The following is an 11,672-nucleotide window of genomic DNA, read 5'->3' as shown; positions in this document are numbered from 1 at the left end:
TATGGCTCAGAGTATTATCTATAGCCCTTGAGGAGGAACTAAAGGTCCTTGACTTTGCTTAATGACTAAACTATTATTATATTGTCCTGCTTGACTGTCTTCCTTTGCTTCTGCATTTTCTCACTTCTCTGATTAAAGTTACTCTTTGGCTAAAGTTTTTCTACAGACAAAAGGCAGGCAGAAGACATGAGGGAGAAGGCCATAGGATCCTGCTCCGTTTCACCACAATACTATTATCTTCATTGAATGCAGATTGCCCAATTCAGTGGCGATAATTCCCACTGTCATTTTTGGCCTATGGAGACTAGCCACAATGAAGCTGTTTAAGAATGTTGGGTTTCCCCTCACGAATGTATTTCTCTTGGCCTTGGTGAAAGAAGTGTCTCTGAATCTTCTGAGGGGATATAGTTAGAGTGAAACTGAGACGCTCTTACATAATAAATATACTTGAGCATCACAATCTCCCTAAGCCTTTGGATAACTTCTAGCATTTCAACTTCATTCAGAATACACTTCCTCTGGGTCCATCTTTCAGTCAATTAACCAAGCAAATTATTGGAGCCATTTTTTCTCCCACCAAGCCTTTTTATTGTTTCCAAAAAAGCAATTTTGTCCACAGAAAATCCCAGTGCCCCACATTTGTTACAAAATCATTCCCTAGGTCTGAGGCCAGGAGAAAACAGTGAGATCTGGAATTCCTCCCACCAGCAGCATTTTCTGAAATGTAGACAGTTTATCAATTATAATTTATTCAGAAAAAATACAGTGTTTTAAGAACTTAATTCCAAAAGAAGACTGAAAAAGCCCAAAGGCTGAGCAGAAAACAGCCTCTGCAAGCAGCACCAGGTCAGGTGAGGCTGAGAACAGCCAGCAGGGTCAGGCTCTGAGGGAAAGTCCACCGGTCCTCCCAGGAGAGGACGGTAGGCACAAGAGCCCCTCCCCTCCCACCATGAATTGATGGTGGTGGCCATTCTTCTTCCCAGGCTGCCCACCCACCCCACCCCACTGGGGGGGTTCCTGGTCTCAACCAGGACAGTCACTCCCCCAAGAAGCCACAACTCTTTAACACTGTGCTACCTCCTCCCAAGCAACCCCGCCCCTCCTTCTTCCGCTTCAGCCATCGCTCCAGGAGTCCTGCCCCGCCTCTCTTGGGGGGGGGGCGGGGCGGGGGGGGGCGGGGCGGGGGAGGCTCTTCCGCAGGAACCAGCTGGACCACTGGGGCACATCTGACTCTACCTTTTGGAGTGTTTTGGGGTCTTCCTTTTTGGGTGACTTTGTGGCCAGCCATTGCAGTATCTTCTGGCTGCTGCTCCTTTTTGACCAGTAAGTCCACAGGAAGCAGACACTCAGGAGTGCTGTTTCGGGAGTCGTTCACCAAGGGAGAGACTGGATGGAAGGTGATGTTCTCTGTGGGGTGGCTAAACCTCAGAGCTTCTGACCTAAGACCTCACCAAAGTCCAGCCACTTAGAGACTGCCTCCTCTCCATCTAATATGGCAGGCCGCCTGGGGTGGATGGCGTTCAAGCCTTTGCAGGAATCCGCTGTGATGATGGTGTAAAAATACAAGAACCCCCTCCAACCCCAGCCCCCAGCAGTCAAAGATCCCAGCCATTGTCAGCAGCCTCCAGCTGTCCCAGACTTTCTCCCAGTCCTCAGGTCCCTATGCAGCACCCACGCTCTCTGACCTTTGTTTTGATTTGGGGGAAGTAGATGAAGTAGGTTGCCTCTGCCTTCTTGCCTGACATGGCTGCCGTTCACAGAATCCATCTGCTAAAACAACACAGCGTCTTCCTTTTCCCAGAGGCACCTTGAAGGACCGTTTCTCCGTTATGGTGTCACTACAACAGCTGGGAGTGTTGAACTGCAGCTTGGGAGGATCAGCTCCTTTGAACCAAGACGGGACCAAGCCCCATCGCATGGCAGCAACCATACGCTCAGATGAGTCTGCGCCCTTCTCCAAGTGCAGCCGGGACAGGAGCCCTGGGCTGCTGGACTGCCGGCTCTTGTACGAGGGGCAGTACCGGTCCGGGTCCCTGGCGGTCCCTGTAGGCGCAGGCCCTGGCGAGGGCCTCCCTGGGCAGGTGGCAGTCCAGCCGCCTGCACGGCCTCCGCGCCGCCTTCACACTGCGGGTCCCTCCGCATCAGGCCCCGCGCCCACGTGACTCTCTGCGCGCCCGCGCTCCCCGCGCCAGGCCCCCCTGTTGGAGCCATTCTTAGTGACTCAAACACATTGAATTCAAAATCTTATCCTGGTGCCCTCTAATCAATGACATTTTGTTTGTCCCAACATTATATTGCTGCCACCTAGATCTAATACGCTTCGAATCAGTTCCCATACATGTTTTCTGTTAGTATGAATTGGCAAAACCTCAAAATTATTTAGGGGCACTTTACACCTTCTCATTAATAGTATTTTTTTTTTGCTTATTTGTTAGAAGCTGAATTTGGTTATAAGTCTAGAAACAATGCAGAATGAGAATAGATTATTGTACATTTAATCACGTGCTGACTCTGACTACAATTGTTGATCCAGATGTGTTTTTTTTTTTTCACTTGAGTGAAACAATAAATTCCCTGGCACCTGGTATTGCCAGTTATTGATCTGGCAAGTTTTTTTTTACTTGATATTAAAAATCATCAGTGGCAGTTTACTGCCAGGTGTTAGGACCAGCAATGTACCTCAACCTTCTAAACCTATGTCATATTCTAGTCAATAGGAAACTTGATCACCTCTCTGTTCTGTAAAACATGGCATTGGTCTGTTTTCCTGATGCTATCATGTGATGACCTAACCAGGTGAACAGGAAGTAGAAACTATTCCAAAACTTGTGTGACACAAATCTCTCCAAATTCTGAGGCTTATATCACCAAAAGTCACATTGGTGATTTTTCCAGGGTGTCAGTGGTCTGGGACATGTTCAGATATGCCTCCTAAGGGAAATGGCAAATTTCTGCCTTCTTATCACTGAGAAAAAGCCACCGTGCTTAATGGGGTTCCTCAGATTATAGAGGCAACATTTATCTCCTTTAGGTCTGCTATTTGAACCTATTGATCAAATAATCCCAAAGGCTGCTAGTTTTGAGTAGGGGACAGAAAAGGAAAAGGCTCTGCAACTGGTCCAGTCTGCTGTGAAAGCTACTTTGTCACTTGGGCTATATCCCCAGTAGATCCAATGGTGCTTAAAATCTCTGTGGCAGATAGAAATGCTGCAGGGAACCTTTGGCCAGCACCTCCAGATGAATCACTGGATAGACCTTAGGATATTAAGCAAAGATATCCCATTCTTTTAGATAACAGTTTTCCTTTTGGATTGCTACTGGGCCCTCGTAGAGACTGAACACTTGACCACACACCATCAAGTTGCAGTGCAGCCTAAGCTGCCCATAATGAACTGGATGTAGTCTGACCCACCAAGTCTTAAGTTTAGGCATGCACAGCAGCCCTCTCTTATCAGTTGGAGGTGACATATACCTGATAAGGCTCAAGTAGGTCCAGAGGGCCAAGCAAGCTGCATGAGTAAGTGAACAATGGTACCTATTCCTACTACATTTTCTTCTCTCTCAACCTACACCTATGGCTTCATGGAGAGTTCCCTACAATCAATAGACTGAGGCAAGAAAAATGAGCCTGATTCATAGATGGCTCTGCATGATTTGCTGCATCACCTGGAAGTGGACAGCTGTGACATCTTCTCCATGGTGGTCCTGAAAGGCGATGCTGAAGAAAATGCCTCCTAGTGGGCAGAGTAAATGGAATTCCATTTCCATGTTCTGCTTCAAGACTACTTTCTAGTTTATAACTGAGGAAACATATCTGGAGTAGGGGTGTGATCCAGTTACTCTCACACATTGTCTCACAGAGCCACCACTGCTTCCTAGTGGTAGAGACATGATGCCGTCTTCCATTTTGCCTATATCAGGTTGGGTACCATTCCACGTAATAGAAACCATTTCACAATTTTAAACACAAAGTGTTTTAATATATGGAATTAAGTATTTACAACATTGTTACAAAGGCTGGAGGCACAGGCTGGGACTCAGGAAGTGATTCCCAGAACAACACTGCAAAACTGGCGCACCCAAGGATTAGTTATCTCTGCCATACACGAGAAGCTAGGCAATCAGGAGGCTGCTATCACAATAGCAGGTACCAGGAACACAGCCCCTTAGCTACAATTCAATAACCAGGAGTTTTTTCCTGGAACTGTTGGCTTCAGAGCCTCTTTACATCTGCTAGATCTGTACCAGCAAAATGAATACGACAACTTCTGCCCCCTTCCTCCTTACTTACTCTGAAGTAGGACATGGGAAGAGCATTCCATTTATTCCTCTTAATAGTGATTGCAAGAATTTATTGAGTATCTATAGGTACCAAGCAGGGTGCTAATGTCTTTGTATTCATTACATCAATGAATCCTCGAATAAATCTCTCAATATAATATTAATGTCAAACCTCCATCTTGAAATGAGGAAAGTAAAAGTACAAAGAGGCTAAGAAACTTGGTCAAGATTCTGTACTCATTGGTAGAAGACCTGGATTAACCTAGAACTTAATAATATCCAGAATCTAGCTACAAAGGAATCCGAGAATTGTAATGTTTAGCTTTCTAACGTCAGCAGTAAAAAAAAAAAAAAAAAAAAAAAAAGCCTACTAAAACAAGGTTGGAAGAGATGTTGAGCTGGCCATTTTACTGAATCCCTAACCTGACATATTTAAGATAACTGTTGAACTATTTTTCAGCCTGATTATAAACTCCTTGAAGTTATCCACATTTCTCCTCCACCATACACATTTACCTAGGTAATTGGTAAATGTGTTTTATGATGCTGATCTCATAGGCATTTGGGTTTCAATCCATGTCAGTAGCACTTGTTTAAGCTTCCAGGAAAACACTGCCTTTTTGTAGTCTGGTTTTATAGAGCAGCATACCCACTTAGGCCTTCTCCCTGACTTTAGAAAGAAATAGTATTTTGATTTTACCAAAAGTCTTTTTATTCCCAGACTTTTTTGTGGTTAAATCAAAAACACACAGCAACACTCAGAATGTGTCATCATTACAGAAAGTGAGGAATGGCATTATCCTGGGGTAAAAAAAAAATCATAAAGAAGACTAGCTGAGTGATGCCCAGAGCACCAGCCAGGAGCTTGACAGCTTTAGAGTGTAGCTAGTTTACCAGAAGTGTAGGCCACACCTAGAATAAGCAGAACATGATGACCTGGTAGGTATTCTGGCCAGAAGGAGTGTATCAGGAAGAAGAGATGAGCTGAGGCTCTCCCAGGCTGCCATCAGCTTCAGGGAAAGTGAGCTGCAAGCAGTAGACACCAGCCAACTGATTCTAGTGACTTTTCAGATGATGATTCCAACAGGAGAAGTGGAGAATGTAGGAAGTAAAAATGACTTCCACAGGAAATACAACATGTTCAGATTTGGATAAGTTGAGTATGAAGGGCTGTGGGACATAAGTGAAAATATTCCTGTCTCATCAACAGGTACATGTGAAGGTACGTTGCTCAGGAGACAAGATCTTTGGCTTGAGATAAAGGCCAGGGAGTCATCCAAGAATGAGTGGTAGCTGAAACCTTTAGTGTGGATGAAATTGCTTAGAGTGAGGGTATAGAACTTTCTGCAGTAATGGAAAATTCCAGAATTCTATGCTGTCCAACACAGTAGCCATTTGTCGTGAAATATGGCAGATGAAACTTAGGAACTGAAATTTTGTTTTATTTTAACGAATTTAACTTCATGTGGCCACAAGTGTCTAGTGGCTATCCTATTGAATAGCACAGGTATAAGAATAAAGAAAAAGATGCTGAAAATGAAATAATAATAGCACTATTGAATATCTGAGCTTATATTGATGCCACCAAAGATAAAAAAGAACACATGCTTTTTTGAGTTTTTTTTTCCCTCTCATATTTTATCAAATGGTAAAGAAAATCCAATGATACCAAAGAGTTGTGTTGGAAACCAACAGCTTCCCAACTCACCTCTTCCCACTTCCAGCTTAGTGGTAACTTATCTTAAGAGCCTTTCTTTCTGGTTCTGCTGGTAGTGACCTTCATAACTTTGAAAAATATGTTTCTATTTCTCTATATTGATTCATCAATATCAGATATTATCTGTTGACTGTCTTCTATGAAAGGACCAGACTTAGTTCACATACACTATCCTTCACACTTCTCTTTCCTCTCTACCTGTTTATTTTCACTTTTCTGTTGATAAAATTTGTTACTTAAATAATACATTTTCACTTCTATTTCTCTGTCAATTTTAGTTTCTATTTCATCTCCCCTCTGTGAAAATAAAGATGTTGATGAGATAACTCTAGATTTCTCCAGCAACTCTTATTTTTTGCCTTTTGTCAAATATGCATTTACTTCTACCTTATCCAGGTTATAAACATTTACATTCTGTTCTGGAATCATATGAAGTGTGTCACACTTGTCTGCACTTAGTAATTCTGAGGGAAAAAGTGATGGGGCTTGTGAAAGGAGGAACGTGAGACAAATTATCTGTGCTTTGCTTTAGTTCTCCGTTTTACTTTGATGGTGCAAAAAATAATAACTCATTGTCTATATGTCTCCAAATTTACCATATAGTATCTTATGATTTTCTTACAGGCTTATAGGTTATTAATATCCTTGTTTTGCAGGTAAAGAAATCAAAATAGAAATAAATAGAATGACTTGACCAAGGTCTTGCAGTTAGGAAGTAGGGAAGTTGACAGTCAAGTTAGGTTTTCTGATGACATATCACCTTGCAAATCTTTCTCAGTAAAGTTCCCTGACCACTCAAGTTTGCAAAAAAGTAATGAGTTGGGTTTCTTGCTTTAGGCTTAAAATCCATTGTTCATTTTGGAGCAGAGAGATCTGAAGCTTGTGTACGATGGCCACATTTTCTTTCAAGGAACTGCAGAAATACCTCCAAGCATCTGGGTACGTCATGAACCCAAGTTGGCTAATGCTTACCTATAGGTAAAGAATCATCCAACATTAAACTAACATTTACTGGGCACTCATGTGCCAGTGTCTGGGTTAGGATATTTCATACTCATTATTTTATTTGCCCCTCACAGCAACTCTTTGAGTAGAGAACATATCAGAGATGGAATTGAGTAATTTGAATGTCAATAACTCACCCCTATCATTGAGTCTTCTCCTTCTTTAAAATGGGGTAGAATAACCTGTCCCCCAGACATATTTTGCAAGTGTGCATATTTGGAAGATGAATTGAATGTGGTAAAAGGAAATGAGATTAAGTGGTTTGGTTACTTGGGAGATAGGTGTAGACAAACATAACACTGATGAGTAATAGTGAAGTCTTATGAGGCCTTTGCTTCCGTTACCGGCAGTGAAACTGACCCCAATGAATTGGCATTGGGAACTGCTCTCGTGCACAACGCAAATGACTCCAAACACTCTTCTAAATTGCTAAATTCCAGTGAGGATCATGCTAGCATGATTGTGCAGTAGTAATGGGTTCCTGATCCACAAAACCCACCCAGGATATTTCCTATCATTTTCAGTAATACTGTGATTAATGCAAACTCATTAAAGAGGTATCTCAGGCAGGAGACAGATCCAGATTTTATGCAGTTTATATGACAAGGGGGCTCTCTTTGAGAAAAAAAGACTGTAATACTATAAATACAAAATTAGGCACAAAAATGAATGTTTTTGAATGGCAAAATACATCCCAATCAAATACCCCAATCAATATTAAAAGATATAGGGCTTCCTTGGTGGTGCAGTGGTTGAGAATCTGCCTGCTAATGCAGGGGACACGGGTTCGAGCCCTGGTCTGGGAAGATCCCACGTGCCGCGGAGCAGCTAGGCCCGTGAGCCACAACTACTGAGCCTGCGCATCTGGAGCCTATGCTCCCCAACAAGAGAGGCCGCGATAGTGAGAGGCTCACGCACCGCGATGAAGAGTGGCCCCCGCTTGCCACAACTGGAGAAAGCCCTCGCACAGAAACGAAGACCCAACACAGCCAAAAATAAAAATAAAATAAATAAATTAAAAAAAAAAAGCATCAGCCTCAAATCCAACACATTCCTTTCTTAAAAAAAAAAAAGAAAAAATATTAAAAAATATAGATATTACAAACCTGAAATTTACTACAAAATTAAAAATTCAGAAAATAACATAATACCTTTGTTAATTAGCACACTTATATAATACTTCGTTCATACTCATTGTGACTGCATATTATTTGACTACCTCTTCCTACGACAAGGGGAGCAGATGGCCTTGGGTCCTAAGCCAGAAGTCAACAGTGTGGGCTGCAACAGCAGAATAAAATGATAATGCCGAGATTTTGGTACCTATTTCACTTATACAGATTGTTTTTTAAGAAAGTTAAAAAAAAAAAAAAAAAAGGGAATTCCCTGGAGATCTAGTGGTTAGGACTCCATGCTTCCACTGTGGGCAACTAAGATCCTGCATGCCGAGCGGCCCGGCCAAAAAAAAAGAAAGTAAAAAAAAGATCTGTGTCTCCTTCTGCATTTGATCCTCAAAGGCTGTTCCACCTGAGGAGGTCTGGGGTCCAGGAGTGAGGTTCCCTCAAACCATCCACCTTGGTCTCTCCAAGGATAACCAAGGAAGATGGTCTTGAGTAATCTACACCGTGGAGTATTATTTAGCCATAAAAAGGAATGAAACACTGATGCAAATTACACCATGAATGAACCTTGAAAACATGATGCTGAGTGGGAGGAGCCAGTCATAAAAGACCACATGTTGTATGATTCCATGTGCATGAATGTTCAGAAGAGGTAAATCCACAGAGACAGAAAGTAGATCAGTGGTTGCCCAGGGCTGGGGGGTGGGGAGGGTGGGAGTGACAGCTAAAGGGTACAAGGTTTCTTTCTGGGATGAAGAAAATATTCTAAAATCATTGATGGCTATGGATGCACAACTCTGTGAATATACTAAAAGCAATAAATTGTGCTTTTTAAACAGGAAAAAGAAAATATTTTCCATAAGGAGAATAGTTAATTCATTTTTTCTTCAGTTTATTGAAGTGTATTTTCATAAAATTATTATTAATAGTTTTGAAAAGTTTCATTCAGCTTTACAATTCATTGTTGATAATGGAAAATATTCATCAAGTTTCTTCCACATATGAGATATGAGATTTGGAAGAATTTTCACGGACTACCTCCTGACTCTACATATTTTAACCGTTGTTCTTCTCCAATACCCTCATGTTTCCTGTGCCAGATGCTTGAGGGACCATTTGTATCTTCATAGGAGCTGAACTTTGGTCTTGCCCTTTCTTTGATTCTTGTTGCTAGTTGGTTACGGAAGTGGAGGCAGTCTTAAATCAAGATAAGGGATAACTTAACTCTTCGTGAAAGTGAGTGGGAACCATATAATTTTATCCTACCTGCTTAACCACAGCTAAATGCTAACCTACCTCAACGTCCCTTTAACCATATCTCACAAATGCCCGTGGTCATTCTGACACCCAACTTGAGGGGACGAGTGATAAAGGGAGAGACAAAATGGAAAGGAACAGCACTTTAAGCCAATTTCAGTTAAATAAAATTTACTTTTGAAAATTAAGGAAAAAAAGGAAAGAAAAATGGCCATGGGAGTACATTGCTAGGGCCCCTCTCACAGCCTCAGAATGGACCCATTAAGGGATGTATTTTGAAATTGAATCTTTATTAGCTTCACAAAAAATCCACTCTGACCCTAGGATTGTGGAAGGAGTAACAGATCTGGAGTGCAAAATCTTGATTCTAGTCCTGGCTTTCCCACTGATTCATAATATGGACCTTGGACATGTTATTCACCCCCTGGCCCCTCAGTTATTCCTTTAAAAAATAAGAGTTTGACTAGGTAACACCCAGAGTTCTCTTCTCCCTCTGACATTGAATTGTGTCAAATAGAACTGGCTGCAGTAGCAAAATCCACACAAATGGGGACCTTCCTGCCTTCACAGTCTCAGGGCACATAGCATCTATGCCTAAATTCAGGAGGCAGAAGCAACCCTGGCTATTTTCACTCCGTTTTAGAAGCAGCTGCCTTGGTTTTCAAGAATGCAGTCATCTCTTCTCAAGGAAAAAGGTGTAGTCTTTCCAGGGACTCTAGTCCCCTGTGCATCCCAGTGATCTTGTGAGTCACTACAAGATTGATGAGGGGCTTCTTTCCGTGGTGACCACTTCTGCTCTTCCCAGCAGCTGGAGGGCTTAACCCAGCCCTGACACAGCTTCCTCAGCTGGGTTGGGCATCCACTTAACCAAAGCATTCAGGGCAAGACTTGACAGCTCGGCACTTTGGGCCCTGGAAGGGATTCCAGAGGGGAGAAGGGTGGGAGCATGGTGAAACGACTCAACTGTGCTCTCATTTTTTCCATGGGTTAAGGTCTCAAGAGGTGTGTCTTAGCTAGAAAGGAACGTTAATGGCTAAGGAGGCTTAAGGGGCTCTCAAATGCTGAATGAAACATTTCTTGGTGGGTGGGGCTGTCCAGCGAGACTTCCCCATCCCATTTGCTTCTGACCTTCACAGAACAATCTTCTCTCTACCCTGGTCCATTGGGCTAAGCTGACTACATCTCAATCTCAATAAATACACCTCTTTCACTACCAATCAATTCTCTGACAGTTTCCAGGTCTGCCGTCCTCTAGCTGCTTTTCCCCAGGTCTGGCAATGTAAGACCAAGAGCCATTTGCTTGAATGGAGAACCATGCCTAAAATTTAACAGACAGTCACAGCTGTGTTAAGAGGATTCAAGCTCGAGTACATTCTAAAATAGAACTCGGCCACAGAGGGCATGGAGACACGCCGTGCTCAACACTGCCAGAGAATGCGGCCCTGAAGCTTGGGGTTTCACGCCTCAAACTCATTAACCCCCAGCCTGCATTTCACACATCATGTCCCTCCAGAATCTCTGGCTTCCTTTCTTCAGACAGAACACCCTTTTCTTCCTCAGTGGCTTTGACTGGTCCTTGACTTTGTTATTGATACTACTACTCAACCAGAATGTTCCGGATGCCAAGGCTACAGTAGGAAACAGAATGTCCCTGTGGGGGAAGACTTGCTCTAATTATTAGAATTATTGGATTATAGGCATGTAGAGTTGGAGGGGATCCTAGAAATCATGTAATTCTACCACCATCATCCTACAGTTTGGGCAAAAAGAGGGCCAAAGTTTACGCAGTGAGTTTGGGTCATTACCGAGAAAGTGGAAACTAACTCCTTGCCCTGTATTTATTTCTATTAGACCATTTAATAATCATTATTCTTAACTCTAAGTAATTTTGCAAAGATACTTTAGACAAGTTTTATAGACTTAGGTACCTACTACAAACATTGAGCCAATTGCCTTAATCGTTTGCTTCAGTTTGGGAGAAAAACCGAGCCTAGAAGTGCCAAAGAAATTATCCTCTGACATACACAAACATCCTAGATATTGTTTTCCTTACCCGAATCTCCATGTACAAACATCATAGTTCATAACTAAACACACTGATGTATACATATATTCATTCAAGAGGCTGTCAAACTACGGGCTGTGTGCAGGTGCTGTCTCTTGTCCTGTGAACTACTGAGAGAGGAAATAAGATAATGCTGAGGTGGAGTCCCTAACACAACAAGAGAGCCAGGCATGGCCCTCTCCCACCCTTGCACACTGTGACTTTAGAATAAGGCAGATTGGGATAC

The 11,672-nt window shown here is 42.6% G+C and overlaps 1 pseudogene; it reads right to left on the bottom strand.

Moving 5' to 3' along the window:
• Positions 1 to 1,036: 1,036 nt before the first annotated feature.
• Positions 1,037 to 11,446, bottom strand: LOC133092992 (abasic site processing protein HMCES-like; annotated as a pseudogene).
• Positions 11,447 to 11,672: the final 226 nt, after the last annotated feature.

This window comes from Eubalaena glacialis, chromosome 6 (assembly GCF_028564815.1).
Source record: "Eubalaena glacialis isolate mEubGla1 chromosome 6, mEubGla1.1.hap2.+ XY, whole genome shotgun sequence".
In the NCBI taxonomy this organism is placed as follows: Eukaryota; Metazoa; Chordata; class Mammalia; order Artiodactyla; family Balaenidae; genus Eubalaena; species Eubalaena glacialis.
This window is presented reverse-complemented; position numbering and strand designations above follow the sequence as displayed.